At 40.9% G+C, this 19,430-nt stretch overlaps 1 pseudogene; it reads right to left on the bottom strand.

Annotated features, from left to right (window-relative positions):
• LOC137851576 (CWF19-like protein 2) overlaps positions 1-10,933 on the bottom strand; it is a 57,557-nt pseudogene extending 46,624 nt beyond the window's left edge.
• Between the last annotated feature and the right edge of the window lie 8,497 nt (positions 10,934-19,430).

Genomic DNA, 19,430 nt, shown 5'->3' with positions numbered 1-19,430 from the left:
TTACTTTACTGTGTGTGGGCAGCCATAGTTTTCTGGATATGTCGGAATGGGTAGGAACCACCACCATAAACCCATCTGTTCACTTCTGTTCACCACTGGCTGTCATTCATAACCTAGGAACAGCTGCTGTCAAGACCTAGTCCATTTTAGAAATAATGATCCTGATTATTTTAAACAGCTTTAAAAATTAAAATTTGCTGATGTGACTAAGTTTAACTGAAACTGATTACAGAATGGTCACAGTAGCTGTTCTACAGGCATAGAGAGAAAGGATGACCTTCAGTAGATGGGAAACTGCTGTCAACCAAAAATAGGTCATTGTTCTTGGCCTTGTTTGCAAGGTTCATATATGCCTGTAGTTGTATTACTTTGCCAATGTCTATAGATTCTGAAATGTATTAGCAGTTGCTAAGAAGGCACAACTCAGTTGATGGTGATTTCTTCTTGCTTCTTTTTAAGTACTTTTTTTTTGTTATTGTTCCCCTTCTGTCCTACTTATGTCCCCCCATCTCCTTACGAATGCAGAAGAAAACCCAGTAAGTTTTTAAGCTTCTGCATGTAATTGGTTTTTAAATAACATTTCCATACATTCTGAAAAAGGGCAAAATAAAAATGTTTTTAAAGCTCTCAAAGCATTAAAATGTTTATCCAAATCTATGCTTAAATTAAAAAAAAAAAAAGTGTTAGTTCTTTATGTTTAATGTGTTTTTAATTCTTTGAAGCAATCATGTTTAATGTATCATTTAGTAAAACAGAGATTTATGCTTACTTTCACCACCACAGAAAAGATAGATCAATAAAAATAATAAATCTCTAAGAGCTTCTTAACCTTACATAGTCTTTATAGGTTGAAAGATAATCAATAATCATGACAGAAAAACTGCATATGATTCATCTTTCAAATCGACTTGCTTTTTTATGACACAATGCCAATAGATGAGAATGTAAATGCCATGATGAATTTTCTTTATAAAAATACCTAGACTTGAAAGGCTATTCATAAGGATTGCTTTCCTAGGCACAATTAACACTAGATGGATCTTCCATGTTCACAACACTTAACATGCTGCCAGGTTGCACTATCCAATTACGCAGTCCTTGCTGTATAGTGCAAAGTACTTTTGATGGCAAATTTAGCTGCAGTTATACTTTTATTCTGACAGTGTTCTTTACTTCCAATACACTAATGTGTGTAAGTTCTAGTGAGGGTTTCTCTTACTCAATGTAATCAATTATTGTTGAATAATTTAAAAGTCTGAATTTTATTTTAAATAAGCAGTTTTTAGTTTCTGGTATTACAATGCCCTAAAGTGTCAAACTGTTCTTGCTGAATCAGTGCTTGAGCTCAGACAGCCTCTGAGAGGAAAGGTGTTTGTTACTGTGGTGACATCATTTGCAGTATCACTTCAGGAAATGCAAAAAGTCAAGTAGTCTGAAATTTAAGTTTATCCTTAAAAGTATAATTTCAGACAGGACCCTCTGAATGGGGATTTTTATTTTCATCACTTTCTTTCCTACCCTGTAAATATGAATAAAATGTAACAAATATTTCTACGTGTTTTTTTTTTTTTTTTTTTTTTTTTTTAATTATCCAGAACTGTTATTGACAGTCCTACCTGAAAAATCACTCTGTCGGTCTCACTTGAGAATTTACTGTCACTACTTAAAACTCCCATTGCCTGATGGTATTGCAGTTTTGGCCTGACTCCATCTACTGTAAAAATTCTGCAACCATGATTAGTGAGATACTGAACAGCTAAATTGTGATTTAATTTAACAGTTAATCCCATTGGATGTAGGAACAATAAGTAATTGTGCTTGAACTACTGAAAAGGAAAACCAACAGAAATTTGATTTGTAAAATCCAAATTTGGTTCAGAATGAACCTGTGTCAGGTGAAGATTACAGAATAATTATGTTCTCAATATCATATTTTATTCTGAAACATTTTGAATACATTATGATTACATTTTATTTTATTTTATTTTATTTTATTTTATTTTATTTTATTTTATTTTATTTTATTTTATTTTATTTATTTTTGGCTTTGTTTGTTTTGTTTAATAGAGTGCATAAGAAGACAACCAGTTTGTAATTTGAAGTTTTGAAGCAAGTAGAATTAAACTGCTTAGGAATGTTTCATTACATTAAAATACATATTAGCTTAATGTACAATGAAATATATATTTAATATACTTCCTGTTTTTCTCCTCCTCTCACTCTAGAATTAATATTATATGTACAATAAATTACAGAGAGAGTGAAATATAGCAAAACATAACTTTATCAGATGGAGCTAATTCCAGATATTAATTTAATATATATTTGTTCAGTGTTTAATAATTTATATTATGCACCTCATAGATTGGATTGGTGACATTGTCATGGGATTATATATTCTGGAATACATTATTTATTATTAATTTATTATAGATTATTAGTGCATTTAGGGAAGGAGAAAAGAAATGAAATTGAAGTAGTAAAAAAAAAAAAAAAAAAAGAAAATGAAATTATTTTCTTATATTTTTCTTATATTTGATGAATAGAAATTTATCTGAGATTATGTTCAAATACCAATATTTGTATCAGCTGATCTCAAGTTCAACAATCATCAATGTGTTTTAGACTATGTGACAGTAATAAAAAATAATTCTACCATGGATGTTGTATTGAGGTTTTCTGAAACTTTAAATTTTCCTTGTTCAAGATATATTTAGCACTCATATTCCATCCAAGAAAACTTAGGACTGTTCAGAAACTCAGTGTCTTAGGCCAACTTGATAATACTGCAGAGGAGGTGTGTAAGAGTGAATAAGAGGAGAAAGAAACACCTTTTACAGCCTGAACAACCTGCCTATAACTCTTTGAAAGATGAGGGGTTTTGAAACAAGTTCCTGTTTTTAATTGAGGTAGGCAGTTTGTACCCAGGAATAAAAATATATGTGCATTTTTGTAAGCAAGCTGATTTTTTTAAATGATGCTTGATCAGCACAAATTGTTCTTCCTAACTGAAATTCACAGAAATATTCCATCTTTGGTTTACCTCACATGTAAAAAGGAGAAAATTAGTGTTATCTTGGAGGCTGGCTTTTTTGCAGGCTGCAACCTATGCTGGTTTTGTATACTATATGTTGGTACATATCTATGGCCATACCACCCTGGCAACACCTGATTTCATCTGATTTTGGAAGCAAAGCATGATCAGGCTTGGATAATACCAGGGAATACCAGTTGCTGTAGGAACAGCATAAGAATAATGTTCCATTAGAACAGGTCCAGAGGAGGGCTACAAAGTTGATCAGAGGGCTGGAGCACCTCTCCTATGAAGGAAGGCTGAGAGAGATGGGAATGTTCAGCCTAAAGAAGAGAAGGCTCTGGGGTAAGCTTATTGAAGCTTTTCAGTACTTAAAGGGGGCTTATAAAAGAGATGGAATGAAACTTTTTGCTAGGGCAGCATGGCATGACAAGGGGAAATGGTTTTAAACTAAAAGAGGGGAGATTTGGATTAGATATTGGGAGCAAATTCTTTACTCAGAGGGTGGTGAAGCACTGGAACAAGTTTCTCAGAGAGGTTGTAGACACCCCATCCCTGGAGGTGTTCAAGATCAGGTTGGACAAGGACGTGGGCAACCTAATGTAGTGGGTGGCATCCGTGTTCATGGCAGGGGTATTGGAACTAGATGATTTTTAAGGTCCCTTCCAACCCAGGCCGTTCTGTGATTCCATGATATTGTACTTCTCAGAGGCTTCCTTCCAGTTAGCCAAACCAATACTTGTTCAAAACCTATGACAGTAGCTCCAAGCTATTCCCTTGGAGCAAAGGAATGGGTGTTGACGGGAAAGGAGAGGAAGAAGACTGGTCCACATTTGGGTCTTGTCATAGTATGAGGTTGAGGCATCTCAGGTTTAACACGTACCCAGAAGACGTACTCTGTGTAAAGTAGCACAAATAGAACCATATTTTGGTGCATTTCCACCTTTGCTGGAGTCCAGCAGATCTGAACATTAAGCTTTTTAGGGTCCTTAAAAACTGCACTGCAAGTACTGCTACTACTCAGCTAAAAGTAATAAAACAATTATTTTAAAAAGAGAGTTCTAGATTTCCTTATGATTTGAAAATTATCATTTACTTTAACTACGATCTGAACTAGCACAGCACACAAGTTTTCACCTAACCCTTTCACCTGGCCTAGGAAACTTTTATTTATTTATTTATTTTTTTAATCCTTTTATTTTCAGAAATACCATGACTCTTCAATTGCAGCTGTGAAGCAGGATAAGGAAAGATTTGCCAAAGAACATCAGAGTATTTTACAAGCATTAAGCAAACCTCAAAGCAACCTGGAGAAGTACACAGTAAATATTAATGTTCTTGTTTGCAAATAAAGAGAAGTGCAATGTTTTCACTTTAGTCTCCCTGTAACAGTGAGAGAACTAGAAGTAATTTCTGGACTCTCTGCTCTAAAGCAGAAAAGTGCAATGTCTCACTTCTGCAACTTTATCAAGTAAGTATGTCTTATTTCTTCGGGAGGTGAGGGTGGGAGGTAGGGGAAGAGAAATGTGGAATGGGGAGTAAGTTACTTAGCAGTTCATATATTGACTATTTCTGTCCATCTGTAAAAATATCAGCTTATTCCTCAGTGATATTTCGGTCCTGTGGACACAGGAATCAAACACAAAAACTGACATATATATATTTTTTCCCTCTGAGGTCGCAATCAATTTAAATATTCCATATGATCTATGGTAGCCTGTTCCTCATTTTAATTATTTTATTTTCTTGGCAGTCATGATAACTGTGGCAGGTTAGAAGTAGTCAAAAACATAAATTCAAGATAAAAAACAGCAAAGATACTTTGCAGGTATTGTTCAGCATTAATAAATAAATAAATGATCTAGATTTTGAATTTGACTCAATATTTTGCCGACAAAGGAGTGCTGTGTGAAAGAGGAACCTGAAAGAGATTGAAAACAAATAAGGATGAAAATAATTGATAGATATTACATGAATCAACTATTATGAAATTCAATGAATATTTTATAGTTAACAACATTTCTAAATGAGATTAATTATTTTCATTCATGGACACTTTTTAACAGTCAACTTTTGTTTTGATCAATGTTGTGAACTATTCTAAAATACTATTGAAGAATTGTAATCTCCAAATATTTTTAACAATACTTGTAACATATCTTGTTTCTGAATTGAGTATTGAATATTTTCAATGTAGGCTAGATAATTTGGAAAAAAAAAAAAAAAAAAAAGCTGATATAAATAAGTTAAGAAAGAAGTGAAATCAAACATTTATTTGGAAAGAAAATATTCTGATCAACTGGGCTTTTACTTTGGTTGCACAAGTAGGGATAGATTAATGAGAGTACTGATGGCTTTTAGGACTTTTTCATTTTATATTGTATACTGTGTTACAGCCAACGTAGTGTACTACATTTTCTAATAATCTGGTATATATTTATAATAATAAGCTTTAAAGAACAAAACTGCAACATGAGTAAATTTTTGAGTTCTGTAAACCATCTATGACACTGTACTGAATCAGTGATGCACAGTGTTTCCTGGACATTAGTCTTCCTATTAACTGTGGTTGAATTAATTACATTCATTTTAGGTCCTCTGATGTGTCCAAGTCCTCTTCAATGGTGGATAATTTCTAACTTTACATTAGAAAATCATAATATGGAATTAAAACATGTCCTTGCTCAACAATCTTAAGGATTTATATCAGTAGGGAACATTTGTAACAAACTTATTAATGTATCAATAAATATATATTAAGTATTTGACTCTGAATGATTTTTTAATTACATAAAATTTGTTTCCCTCTCTGCAGTGTAGAATGTATTGCCCATGCAAAATTGGACAACACAGTAGTTCAAGGTAGATGGTAAATCAGTATATTCACAGTACACCAGGAATTTTGATTGCCAAAATGAATAGTCAAATTTAGAAAAAAATAAAAAAAATCTTAATCCTGTACGCTATATTACATATATAATAATATATTATTTAGTGACCTGATTCATGGCATTTCACTACATAAAATACATGATTGTGTGAAACTGGATGCACACTCATGGAATACTTACTGTCATGCTTAACTCTGCAGACGTGCAGTCCCAAATATCCGAGAACAGATAGATACTGGTTTTAAAATGTTCCATCTAATCAGATAAATATACCATCCAAAGGCCCTGAAAATCTCCACATTGTCTGTGTCATTATGAGCTTAGAATAATAAGGAATTAATAAGGAATATTAATCAACATAAACAAATAATTTGAATTTAATTGAATAATTGACAACCAAACAGAATGATTCGCTTATACATGAAAGCCGTTAAAAAACTGTATTATGAGTTAGAATAGCAGTATCTGCTGAAGTACTTATTCAGGTTTTGGGAGTCACTATGCATTCAAATAGTGATCAGTCACTTCCTGATTTATCATTTGAATTTGAATTGTATTAGAGATTGTACTGGAGTGAGAGCCGGTTCCTTAAACAGCTTTTTACATTAAAGTAGTTCAAAATCATTACATATTTTTAAATCTTAGTTTTTCAAGTTAAAACTAAGAACTACTGATATAAATCAACATGAAAAATTACCCACAGTGGTGAACTAGCTAAGTATTCTCTGATCATACTGAATAAAATATGAGGTAGTGGTGTAAAGTTTAATTGTCCATTTTCCTCAATTTCCTTCCTTCCTTTCAGCAACAGACACTAGGGGAACAATTCACTTTTCTGCTTTGTGGAAAGCTCAGGCTAAGGATTTTCTGAGCTCTTTTAATTACTGAGTTTAAGCTATAGATACCAAAGGACCCACTGAGCAATAATAAGTGATGATGATTTATTCATGGAATATTGAAAAGTGTTCACCTTGGAAGAACAAAGTAGAATAAAACAGAACAAATGGCAAGTAAAACTGAAAACAGGAGAGAAAAAAAAAAAAGGCAAACTATAGTTGTAAAAAAACAATCCAACAATCTATAACTGTAGCTAAGAAGCTATGCACAAAATCTGTTTTTAGCTCTTTAGAGGAATCTGAAGTCACAAGAGTATTTCAGAGTATGGCACATACTTAATAGATTATTGATTTTCATAGAAAAGTTGGTATGACATCTTTCATGTACAGTTGAGGTATCAGTGACATATTTGGTGCTCTTTTTTTGTTTGTTTCTTTGTTTGTTTGTTTTGTTTTGTTTTTGTCACCTCTCTCTGGCATCTCCTGGCTTTTCTCCATATGTAAATCCCCTCAAGAAAACCCCGCTGAGCAGGCACTGGGCTGGGCTGCTTCTGTATAGCACTTCAATGGACCCAAAAGTTCTATCCAGCAGTGCCAGAGAGGACCGAAGCTTGTCCATCAGGTAGGGCAAGTGGGAACACTGACACCCTGTGCTAATGTCCTGGTGCTCCAGGTCCTCAGGAGCCACATCCCATATGACCGTGGAGCAGGGGGGCCAGCTGGAACAGCCAAGGCTGCTGGGGAGCAGAGAGGCCATGCAGAGCACAAAGAGCCCCAGGCTGAGCATTGTGCTACCCCCTCCCCAGCTCTGACCACAAGGAAGGCAAATCTCTGGCCGTCACCCTGGCCTGAGCTCAGCCAGTCACCAGCAGCACCACTGTCTGCACAATGAGTGGGTGATGGTGTCAGCAGCCCCACAATGCTGTCGCCGATGGCCCTGTGATGTCACAGGCCTTTGTGGGGCACCCAGCAAGAGGGGAGGGTCTTGGCTGGGAGGCAGGGCCTGGGGAGCTGAATTTCTCATCTGACTGCTCCCACAACCATCCCCCCCACTGCAGGTTTGTCTTGACACTGGGACCTGGGCTGGAGCCCTGGGGGCAAGGGGCTGTGCAGTAAAATGCTCAGTGAGGAGGAGTTATGCGAGTGCAGGGTCATTGCCCAGGCTCCCTGGACACGTGCTTGCCCTTCCGTGTTGTTCCCACAGGCTGTGGGGCAACTGCACTGGTGGGGTGCTCAGGGGCTTTGGTGGCACAAGCAGGAGCAGATTCTGGGCCCAGCTGGGGTCCTCCAGGGTTGGAGTGGCTGCAGGGTCTGCTGTGGAGTTGGATCAGTATTGAGTGTGTGAGAAAAAATCTCAATAATTTTCTTCAGACAGGATCTTCTGTGAAGCTATTTTATTTGCGATCACAACGGTGGGCATCCTGCCAATTAGGAGCGCATTATAGTAAACAAATCATAACCTTTTATTCCCTATTACCTGACACCTTATCACCTCCTCTGTTTTCTTATTGGCTTAGTACTACTGGTTCACAAACTACTTGATGCTCCTCTGTACCATATGTGTACCTTTTTCAACCCTTTAATTTCTCCATTTTCCTTTTTTTATGTTTTGAGAACTTGCAACATTTATTTTACTGTTCTTACATTGCTCATCCTGTTTTTCTCAGTCATCTACCTTATTTTGGAACAGTAAGGCCTTCTACTGTCCTCTTACCTACTTAGCATTTCTCCTTGTTACGACTACACAACTACCTTTGAATACAGAAAACTGGTTCTCTACTGCAAAAACAAAACTTAGTTTTTCACAAGTGCATCTCGGTAGGCATAGCCCAAACCTCAGCACCTTGCAGTGCTTTGTGTCTCTTGGGAATTGCCAGTCTGCTGGCTAGTATGGGCAGATGGCCAAGAGGACAACAGCTTCTTGACTTGTATCAGAAACAGTGTGGCCTGCAGGACCAGGGAAGCAATTGTTCCCCTGTACTTGGATCTGGCTCTTGGTTGCACCTCAACCTGTGTTCAGTTTTGGGCCCCTCATTACAACAAAGACATTGTGATGCTGGAGTATGTCCAAAGAAGGACTATGAAGCTGGTGAAGGGTCTAGAGAGGACCTGTGAGCCTCCTGTGAGGAGAGGCTGAGGAAACTGGGCTTATCTAGCCAAGAGAAAAAGAGGCTCAGAGGAGACGTTATCACTCTCTACTGCTGCCTCACAGGCAGTTGTAGCGAGCTGGGGGGTCGGTCTCTTCTCCCAGGCACCAAGTGACAGGACAAGAAGAAATGGCCTCAAGTGGCACCAGGGCTGAGGTGGGATATTAGGAAGCACTTCTTCACTGAAAGGGTTGTGTGGCATTACAACAGGCTAACCAGGGAAGCTGTTGCAGTGCCATCCCAGAGGCTGCGTCCAGCTGGGCCATGGAGGCTGATGAAGTGTGGGTGGAGTCAGCAGTGGCAGTGGCAGGCCCTTTAAACTGGTTGCCACCATTTAGCAACCACCAAGGTGGTTGGCTCCAGGGCAGACACATTCTGCAGTAGAGTGTGGGATCGAGGCGGGCAGGGCTTTTTTCTCAAGGTACTGAGAAAACTGGTGGTGGAAGATCTGACCAGGCTGCTTTCCATCATTTATTAGTAGTCCTGGCTACCAGGGGAGGTCCCGGTCGACTGGCAGATAGCAAGTGTGATGCCCATCTACAAGAAGGGCCGGAGGGTGGACATGGGAAACTATAGGCCTGTCAGTCTGACTTCGGTGCTGCGGAAGCTCATGGAGCAGATTATCTTGAATGTCATCACGTGGCACTTGCACGGCAAACAGGCGATCAGGCCCAGTCAGCGTGGGTTTATGAAAGGCAGATCCTGCTTGACAAACCTGATCTCCTTTTATGACAAAGTGACGTGCTTAGTGGATGAGGGAAAAGCCATGGATGTGGTCTACCTTGACTTCAGCAAGGCTTTTGACACCGTTTCCCACAGCATTCTCCTCAAGAAACTGGCTCTTCTTGGCTTGGACTGGCGCACGCTTCGTTGGGTTAGAAACTGGCTGGATAGCCGGGCCCAAAGAGTCGTGGTGAATGGAGTCAAATCCAGCTGGAGGCTGGTTATTAGTGGTGTTCTCCAGGGCTCGGTACTGGGGCCAGTCCTCTTTAATATCTTTATCGATGATCTGGATGAGGGGATTGAGTGCACCCTCAGTAAGTTTGCAGACGACGCCAAGTTAGGTGCGTGTGTTGATCTGCTCGAGGGTAGGAAGGCTCTGCAGGAGGATCTGGATAGGCTGGACTGATGGGCTGAGGTCAACTGTATGAAGTTCAACAAGGCCAAGTGCTGGGTCCTGCACCTGGGGCACAACAGCCCCAAGCAGCACTACAGGCTGGGAGATGAGTGGTTAGAAAGCTGCCTGTCAGAAGAAGGACCTGAGAGTGATGGTTGATAGTCAGCTGAATATGAGCCAGCAGTGTGCTCAGGTGGCCAAGAAGGCCAACGGCATCCTGGCTTGCATAAGAAGCAATGTGGCCAGCAGGGCTAGGGAAGTGATCGTCCCGCTGTACTCAGCTCTGGTGAGGCTGCACCTCGAGTACTGTGTTCAGTTTTGGGCCCTTCACTACATGAAGGATATCAAGGTGCTTGAGCAAGTCCAAAGAAGGGCGATGAAGATGGTGAGGGGTCTGGAGAACAAGTCTTACCCTTAATCCAATTCTTTATCCACTGAATAGTCCACCTATCAAATCCATATCCTTCCAATTTGGAGACTAGGATGTCATGTGGGACTGCATCAAAGGCCTTGCAGAAGTCCAGGTAGATGACATTGGTTGGTCTTCCCTTGTCAACTGATACAGTCACTCCATCATAGAAAGCCACCTGATTGGTCAGGCATGATTTACCCTTGGTGAGGCCATGCTGGCTATCCTGGATCACCTCTTTGTCTTGCATGTGCCTTAACACTGCTTCCAGGAGGACCTTCTCCATAACCTTGCCAGGCACAGAGATGAAGCTCACTAGTCTGTAGATCCCCAGGACCATCTTTCTTCCCTTTTTAAAAATTAGATTGATGTTTCCCTTTTTCCAGTCACCAGGGACTTCACCTGACTGTGAGAACTTTTCAAATACGATGGAGTGAGGTTTGGCAACTGTATCAGCCAATTCCTTCAGGAACCAGGCATGAATGTAACTAGGCCCCATAGACTTGTACCTGTTTAGTTTCATCAGGTGGTCTCAAACGTGCTCTTCACTTACAGTGGATGGGAGTTTGCTCCCCCAGCCTCCGTCTATGGGTTCAGGAAAACGAAAGATTTGGGAAGCCTGACGGTCAATGAAGGTTGAGGCAAAGAAGTTGTTGAGTATCTCAGCCTTCTCCATGTCTGTCATTACCAGTTCTTCCTTCTCATCCATCAGAGGGGGTACACTCTCCTTGGCTATTCTTTTCTGATCAGTGTACCAATATAATCCCTTCCTGTTATTCTTTGCATCCCATCTGTGCCTTGGCTTTCCTTATCCCATCCCTGCACATCCAGACCATATCACTATACTCATTCCAGGCCATGTTTCCACTACCTGTGCACTTCCTTCTTGCACCTCAGTTTGACCAGCAGGTCAGCCATCCCAGTTGTCTGCCCTCCCTGCCTGCTTTTTTACAAAGAGGGGTGGAGAGTTCTTGTGCTCTAAGGAAAGCATCCTTCAAGAGTTGTCAGCTCTGCTCAGTTCCTTTGTCCCTAAGGTTAGTGTTCCAAGGGATCTCAGCTACTAGGTCTTTAAATAGCTTGAAGTCTGCTCTTCGGAAGTTTAGGGTCCTGACTTGGCTCTTTGCCAGGCCCATATTCCTCGAGATCACAAACTCAACTAGGGCATGGTCACTGCAGCCCAGAATGTCTCCAATCTTGACCTCTTTAATGAGCTCTTCCATGTTTCTGAGCACCAGGTCAAATAACACTTCACCTCTGGTTGGTTTGTCTAATACCTGGACCAGGACATTATCCTCAACGCACTCTACAATTGCTTACAGCATGCTGTGTAGTTTTCCCAGTAGACATCTGGGTGGTTGAAGTCCACCATCAGGATGAGAGCATGTGAGTGTGACTATTCTTGTAGTTGAAGCAAGAATGCCTCATCCACAGGCTACCCTTGATCAGGCAGCCTGTAGCAGACCCCAACCACAAGCTGTCATTCATTGATGCGGTCTTGAGCTCTCAACTTGTCCATGGTTGTTTCTCAAAGGCAACTCTTCACAATCAATTCCTTCCTTAATGTAGAGAGTAACATCCCCTCCCTTCCTTCCCTGTCTATCTCTTCTGAAGAGTTTGTAGTCCTCTGTTCCAATATTCCAGTTATGTGATCCATCCCACCAATTTTTGTGATAGCCATCAGCTCATATTCGTCTAATTGCTCCATAGTTTCATAGAATCACACAGAATTGTAGAGGTTGGAAGGGAACCTCCAGAGATCATCGGGTCCAACCCACCTGCCAAAGCAGGTTCCCTAGAGCAGATAAATTTCCAGTTAGAGCAGGTAAGTTTCCAATTCCTCTTGCTTGTTTCCCATGCTGTGTGTGTTAGTGTAGAGGTATTTCAGCTGGGCATTCGGTCATATCGTGTTTCTAGAGTCCTTCCTGATTGCACTGGGACAATTTGCAAGTATTTCCCTGCTGTTGCTTAGAATGATAGTGTTCTCGTGTATGCTTTCTTTGCTCAGAGGTGTTTCCCTTTCCCCAACAAAGTTGAGTTTAAAGCCCTCCTGATAAACTCAGACAGCTTACTGCCCAGAACATTCTTGCCTAATGTGAACAGCTGTGCCCCGTCCGATGTCAGCATGTCTGGTCCCTCAAAAGCACACTCAAGTTCATAGAACCCAAAACCTTAGGCATGGCACCAGTTTCTCAGCCAATCATTCACTAGTCTCATTTGTCTCCTTCCTGGCTCCCAGTCACCAAGTGGGAGGATTGAGAAGAACACTATTTGTGCTCCTGATCCTTCAACATCTTTCTAAGGGACATAAAATCATTTTTGATATTTAGGAGTTTCCTTGTTACAGCTTCATTTGATCCTACTTGAAAAAGTAGGAAGGGGTGGTAGTCTTTGGGACCCACCAGACTCGTTAGCTTTTTCGTAATATCACAAATAAAGGCCCCAGACAGGCAGCAAAACTCTCTGGAGAGATTGTCTGGACAGTAAATGGGAGCCTCAGTTCCTCTCCGAGAGAAATCTCCAATGACTAACACCCTTCATGCCTTCTTGTGGCATTGGCTTTATTGCAGTTGGGAGACTGAGACAACTTTGTGTGGTCAGTCTTTCTGAGTTCCATGTGGTTGGTCTTTCTAAGGTCTTTACTAGTTCCCTTCGAGTCACCTTTCTGCTGCCTTAGAACCCCGTATCTATTGTGCAGGAGCACTTCAGGGTCAGGGGGAGACTCCTCCTCCATCTCAGATCAGAGACAAGGGTCCGCTCTCCCTCATCCTGTGAGTCTTTTAAATGTGTTGGGCTGCACACTTGTTTCCCTACTCTTTGCCTGGACTTCAGGCAGGGCTTCTGCTCGGCCTGTGACAGCATATAATACAATTTGTCAATCTCCTGCTCAGATTCCCAAATGGTATGCTGCCTGGTGAGCTCCTCTTGCAACTGAGCCATCTGTTTGAAGAGCTCATCAAGCTGGGCACACTTGCACCCATGACACCTTCCTCTGCCTTCAGACACTAGGGGGACCTCCAGAGACTGGAGCTCCCTGGAACTGAGGGTCTGGGCTGGTCATACACAGATATGACTGATCCTGCTCAGCCTCACAGCTCTCCCTGCCTGTGCACACTGTCATGCAAACTGCTATACCAACTGCAGCGCAAGGCCCTGACTGACGCACCACGCCATGTTCATCATGCTCCTGGTTGCTCACTGTCCCCAGGGGCTGCTGTAGTGGGAGGGACTGTTGGTTCTGCCAGTGCCTCATCATCCACCCTTGTGTTGCACCCGAGGGAGCTGCTGCCAGGTCAGCAGCTCCCTCGGCTGCCTCAAGTGGCCTCAATGAGGGAAAAAAACCTGCCCGCCTTGATCCCCTGATCTGCTGAGGAATGCATCTGCCCCAGAGTCGATTTTCCTATTGCTGAAAAATTTTCTACAGATGTGGGTTATTAGTCAGTGTTTTTTTGTTTGTTTGTTTGTTTGTTTTTTAAGATATTTTCCCCTTCCCCCTTCCCCCTTCCCCCTTCCCCCTTCCCCCTTCCCCCTTCCCCCTTCCCCCTTCCCCCTTCCCCCTTCCCCCTTCCCCCTTCCCCCTTCCCCCTTCCCCCTTCCCCCTTCCCCCTTCCCCCTTCCCCCTTCCCCCTTCCCCCTTCCCCCTTCCCCCTTCCCCCTTCCCCCTTCCCTTCCCTTCCCTTCCTTCCCTTCCCTTCCCTTCCCTTCCCTTCCCTTCCCTTCCCTTCCCTTCCCTTCCCTTCCCTTCCCTTCCCTTCCCTTCCCTTCCCTTCCCTTCCCTTCCCTTCCCTTCCCTTCCCTTCCCTTCCCTTCCCTTCCCTTCCCTTCCCTTCCCTTCCCTTCCCTTCCCTTCCCTTCCCTTCCCTTCCCTTCCCTTCCCTTCCCTTCCCTTCCCTTCCCTTCCCTTCCCTTCCCTTCCCTTCCCTTCCTTCTCTCATATTTACTATTCATATCATACTACTATTCTCATAGGCAAAAGCGGTTTATGTTTCTAATATGACACCCCAGAACAAAAAAGTCTGTATCCCTCTCCAATCTTTTATTGTTACTCTTTGATTGTGAAAGAAATCAAGAAGCATTAAGGGTATCATTATATTTTAATGAAAACCAAAACATCTTTTCCTGAATTTGAGTCTTTGTTCTTTAGATCTTTCAGATCTCAAGGGGATACAGGCTAATTAAAATTGCAGATAGTTTTCATAAAAATATATTACATATAATAGCGTTCCAACAGAACATTTAATTTTCTTTATACATGTATAAAACATAATATAGATGTAACTCTCTTTCTCACTGTTAAAATCTGACAGTGCAGATCAGCTCATGGGTAAGACTGCAGATTTTGTCGTGTTCTTGATAAGTTGTTCCATTAGATTCTCTAAAGTGCAAGACTGTGAAATTAAATCATTTTACAATAAATATACTTCAAAAGACTCATTAAGGACTAGATCATAAACCTTTCACTCCCTTGATATAAAGGTATTTAAGTTCTGTCCCATTAAATCAAAATATTATTTTAGTAACACAGGATAATTATTATTATTTACATTACTTGTTTTGAATAACCACAATAATATTAAAATATATATTTTTCTAAGTCAAAAATAAATAAAAATATTAGAATTATCAAAATATATTTTGTGACTTAAAGGAATTGAGAAAAAAGAATTAAAGAATGTTTCACATTAGCTCTCCCATGAGAAAGGAAATATCCATGGGGTTATTGAATCTGGCATGGCAGCAAGACTCCTAACTCTAATATTTTCTGACAAATAAGTGCACAACTTTTTAAAATAAAATGAAGGATAAGACAGATAAATCTATAAGGACTAGATTATGGAGACATTTATATTTTGACACCTAGAATTAATTAAAATGTCATTAATCTTCCATTTAAATGTGTAATGGCTCCAATGGAAAAGAGAATCATCACAGAATCATAGAATCATAGGATATTGTTGTGGTTTAACTTGGCCAGCAGCCAAGCACCACCACACAGGTATTTGCTCACCCTCCCCCCTTCCTCTCTGGGATGGGGGGAGAATCAGGAAAAATGATGCCTGTAGGCTGAGATGGTGATAGTTTATTAGGACAGAAATAATAATGTAATAATAATAATAATAATAATAATAATAATAATAATAATAAGTAGTAGTAGTAGTAGTAGTAGTAGTAGTAGTAGTAGTAATAATAATGTGTACGAAACAAATGATGCACAATGCAATTGCTCACCACCCGCTGACCAATGACCCACACGATGACCAATGACCCACAAGGATCATCGTGTTCAACTCCTGGGTCCCCAAAGGACCAGCCAATAAATAAATAAATAAATATGTGTTTGAGAGCATGCTTCTCGAATTCCATCAGACTCGGTGCTGTGACCACTTCTCTTGGGATCCTGTTCCACCTGACCACTCTCTCAGTGAAAAACCTTTTTCTAATATCCAGCTTGAACATCCTGTCACAGCTCCATGCCATTCCCTTGGCTGCTATCACTGGTCACCAGAGAGAAGAGATCAGTGCCTGCCTCTCTGCTGCCCCTCATGAGGAAGTTGTAGACCACAATGAGGTCTTCCTTCAGTCTCCTCTTGTCCAGGCTGAACAATGCAAGTGACTTCAGCCACACCTCATACATCTTCTACTCTAGACTCTACCATCTTTGTTGACCTCCTTTGGACACTCTCTAACAGTTTTATATCTTTCTTTTACTGTTGTGCCCCAAACTCCACACAATATTCAAAGTCAGGCAGCACCAACACAGAGTGGGATGATCACTTCCCTTGACCAAATAGCAACGCCATTCTTGATTCACATAAGCTATTGTTCTATATCATATCACCTATTAGTACTACAGTGGTTTTCTGAAGGATTCAAGAGCTCATTTTCTATCTCTGTACCAATTCACAACCCTACTAAAAGATGGAGTGTCACAGCAACTTGACTGCATGACATAAGAATAACACCAGCTCTTTCTCCTTTTTTTTTTTTTTTTTTTTTTTTCTCAGCACATGGGGATCACAGAATCACAGAATGGTCGAGGTTGGAAGGAACCTCTGGAGATCATATAGTTCAGGATCACCTAAAGTACGTAGCACAAGAAGGCATCTAGATGGGTTTTGGATATCTCCAGAGAAGGAATTCCACAACCTCTCAGAGCAACCTGTTCCAGTGCTCTGTCAATCTCAGTAAAGAAGTGCCCTCTCAAATTCAGATGGAACTTCCTGTGCTTGAGTTTGTGCCTGTTGCCTCTCATCCTCTCACTGGGCACAGCTGAAAAGAGAACTGGCTCCATCCTCTCAACACCCTTCCCTCAGATATTTATATACATTAATGAGGTCTCCCCTCAGTCTTCTCTTTTCCAGGCTAAACAGGCCCAGTTCTCTCAGCCTGTCCTCATACAACAGGTGATCCATTCCTCTAATCCTCTTTGTAGCCCTCCTCTGAACTTGCTCCAGCAGTTCTATGTCCCTTTTGTACTGCGAAGCCCAGAAAAACACTCCAGGTATGGCCTCACCAGGGCTGTGTAGAGAGGACGGATCACCCCCCTTGGCCTGCTGGCAACATTCTTCTAATGCAGTGCAGGATACCGTTGGCCTTTTTTGGCTACAAAGGCACATGACTCTTGGTCAGCCTGTAGTTCACCAGGACTCCAAGGTCTCTCTCTGCAGAGCTGCTCTCCAGCAGGTCAGCCCCAAGCCAACACTGGTGTTTGGGGTTATTCCTCCCTAGGTGCAGGACTGTACACTTGCCTTTGTTGAACTTCATGAGGTTGTATCTCAGTCTCCATATTTACTTCTTAAAACAAACAAACAAACAAACAAAAACAAACAAACAAACAAACAAAAAAACCAACTTTTTCTTTCCCAGTCATTTAGTCATTTCAAGTGCACAAGACAGTAAGAACATTCCCCTGATTATTTTCCTACAAGAACTCTTTATAATAAAAAATGTAGAATGCAAGGCTTCCAGACGGAAGACAAATTTGCTTTTATCTAGTAACAATGGCTAATACAGACTGGCTATGAAATAGAGGAAAAACTAATATAACAATCAGAATGAAGCAAATAAGGCTATGTTGGGAAAAAAATCTTCCTCCCACGGGATGTCATCCTTCCCGAACTGATCCTGCGGGGGCTGCCCACAGGCAGCAGCTCTTCAAGAATTGCTCCAACATGGGTCTGTACCATGGGGTCCATCCATCAGGAGCAAACTGTTCCCACACAGGTCCCCACAAGTGTCTGCTCCCCCTGGATTCCCTGCTCCTGCGTGGGCTCCTCTCCATGGGCTGCAGCTCCAGCCTGGGTCCTGCTCCTGCAGGGGCTCTCCATGGGCCTCAGCCTCTTCCAGGACACATCCACCTGCTCCACTGGGGTCTACTCCACAGGCTGCAGCATGGAGATCTGCTCCATGGGCTGCAGGGGGACAGCCTGCTCCACCAGGAGCCTCTCCACAGGCTGCGGGGGAACTGCTGCTGCATGCCTGGAACATCTCCTGCCCCCCTTCTGCACTGACCTTGGCATCTGCAGGGCTGTTTTATCCTCGCTCTCCCAGATGCTGTTGTGCAGCAGTGTTTTCCGTTTCTTAAATATGCTCTCACAGAAGTGCAAACAGCATTGCTTATTGGCTCAGCTCTGGCCAGATGTAGGTCCCTGTGGAGCTGGCTGAAACTGGCCCTTATCTAGCATGGGACAACTTCTGGATTCTTCTCACAGAAGTCATCCCTGCCTCCCCCTGCTACAACAACCTCACCACGTAAACCCAGTACACAAACATGTAAGTTATGCGTATATTCTAAATTAACAGCAAATAGAATGATTTTCAAAGTTTTTCATGAGTCATCAGTGGGTCTTTAAAATACCTGTTACTAACAATTAACTCTGTACTCAGAACTCACTGGAAAGAAGACCTCATAGACTATGTTTCAGATTGAAAACAATTTAACAAGAAGAATAAAAGAGAATGAGCCAAATAGATTTAAATGCCAGAGAATAATTACAAGTATGTATTAAAACTTTGGCAATATTCCAGAGAGACACACATTCAGCTAGAGAGTTTAAAAGGCTCTTCTCCTGCATTTCCAAGGCCAAATAGTCATAGCTCAATCAGGAATCAAATTATAGTAGGCAATTCAGCAAAAGTTGAATAGAGGGAAAGCTTTACTTAAATTCATTTATATTCCAAGTAAAGATGAGCTGCCCTACCTTTCAAAATGTAACTCACACAACTCAAAGAGGGAGGTGTTCTCAGGAGAAGAGCTCTTGTGGTGACAGTCAGATCTGCAGCATCCCTTCACGCTCTCTACAGGCACAATTTTTGGAAAACACTTAGCAAATTTTACAGCCACCTCATCACAACAAACATCTCTAGAGAGAAAAGACAGCAGAAAAACCACTTGCCCTTCTTCAGGGTGAATATCCGTTAAGGATGCAAAATGCAAATGTGGTGCAAGGGGTACAATTTATTAATCTTTAAACCAACTTCAGTCAATTTAGCATATTCTACCAAAGATACTAATAAGTATATTTCTTAGGGAGAATAAATGAATTTTGTACAAATTGTAATCAGGATGGCATAACCAGCTCAGACACTGTAATATACATATTTTTAGAGTACTGCTTTTATGAAAGCTGTGTGGTTGAGGGACTTATTTTTAATATTTTTATTAATATTTTTATTTTATGCACTAAGTATCTGCACAGAATCTTAAAGTAGATCTAGTCCACCATGTTCTTTATTTCAAATAAAAGAACGTTAAAAAAAAAAAAAAAAAAAAAAGCTTATAGATGCAAGTGTTTTTATAAAGAAAAATAGTCTTCAGAAAAATTAAGTAGAACCTATGGTATAGATTCATATAACAAAAGCCTTTGGAGAGCTCAAACAACAACAACAACAACAAAATAAGATTTTTCATAAGTGGAAGAAATGAGACAAACAGAACTCTTTTCTATTCAATAACCTTCCCAAAATGTTGGGCAATATTTTTAGGTTTTACAAATGTG

This window comes from Anas acuta, chromosome 2 (genome assembly GCF_963932015.1).
Source record: "Anas acuta chromosome 2, bAnaAcu1.1, whole genome shotgun sequence".
In the NCBI taxonomy this organism is placed as follows: Eukaryota; Metazoa; Chordata; class Aves; order Anseriformes; family Anatidae; genus Anas; species Anas acuta.
This window is presented reverse-complemented; position numbering and strand designations above follow the sequence as displayed.